Raw genomic sequence first — 1,151 nt, 5'->3', positions numbered from 1 at the left:
ATCATATTGCAACGAAATTGGAAAAAACTACCCTTATAAGTACAATGTAAATTCGTTTCTTCGATCAGAATTTATTTCGGCCCGAAAGTCGTCTTCTACCACAACACGCACACATATACGCGTTCTCGTCTCTTGTTTTTACTCACACAAGCAAGCAAATTCTATTTTTAGATTTCTTACGCTCTCAGCGTGAGCGAGCGGAAAGAGAGCGATTTTGGCCGTCACTAAAAAAGTGGCTGCATAGTGCCAAACCAATGTATGGTCCTTACGCATCTTGTTATTCTAGTGTCTTTGCCAGGACTCTGTCATGCCCTTGCAGATGGGAACTCTAGACTCGAAAATTCGTTTTATGTTCGGCTGGCATAATAAGTATTAGTTCTTTTATTTCATAATAAGTTCCCCGACGTGCCGGGGAAAATCTTTGGGGCTGGGAAAATGCACTGCCAGTTTTCTCCCCAAGGCTGTCCCTTAGGTCCGGTCAGGTTTTCCTTCGATTTCCCGTTTTGAAGCAACGTTCTTCCAAAAAGGCAATAAAGTGCGTTTAAATTTACGCGCGAAATCAATCTGGTATGTTGGAAATAAACCAAAAACGGCATGGGAAATCGAACTAAAATACGAAGTTGCCAGTATTGAATACTCTACAAAAAGAATTACATAAAAATGATTGAATCAAAATTATAATTTTATTTTAAATTGAAAATAATGTTTTATCCTTCTACTCACTCCTATAATATATTAAACCAGAATTTGTATATTTAAAGAATTTAAAGAAATTAAATTATCAAAAAATATTTGATGTAGTCAGGAAAACACTTTTGGAAACTCTTTTAACATAAAATTAAATAAAAAACTGAATTGAATGTTTTATTGATTAATATTATTATTATACCCAGGTGATTACCACTATTAACGAAAAGTATGCTTTGCTACTCGAATGAGTGCTTGATATGACCAGCTTGGACCGAACACTTTGAACCAAGTATTTAGGGCAGAGGTGTATGAGGTGTATTAGTAGGTGGTAGCTGGCCATATCAACGATCAATCTGTTTAATTGCAACAACAATATATCGGACAAACATTTCTGCTTTCTTTTGTGTAGAGTTAAAAAATCACGTCATCCCTAAAAGAACATTGAAGCGCTTGACTTCGGA

The 1,151-nt window shown here is 35.8% G+C and overlaps 1 annotated feature.

The window, feature by feature from the left end:
• Positions 1 to 294: part of a mobile genetic element that runs on past the window's edge.
• The last annotated feature ends 857 nt before the right edge of the window (positions 295 to 1,151 follow it).

Source organism: Drosophila melanogaster, chromosome Y (assembly GCF_000001215.4).
Source record: "Drosophila melanogaster chromosome Y".
Classification (NCBI taxonomy): Eukaryota; Metazoa; Arthropoda; class Insecta; order Diptera; family Drosophilidae; genus Drosophila; species Drosophila melanogaster.
Note: the sequence above shows the minus strand (reverse complement) of the source record. Positions and strands in the feature narration are given on the sequence as shown.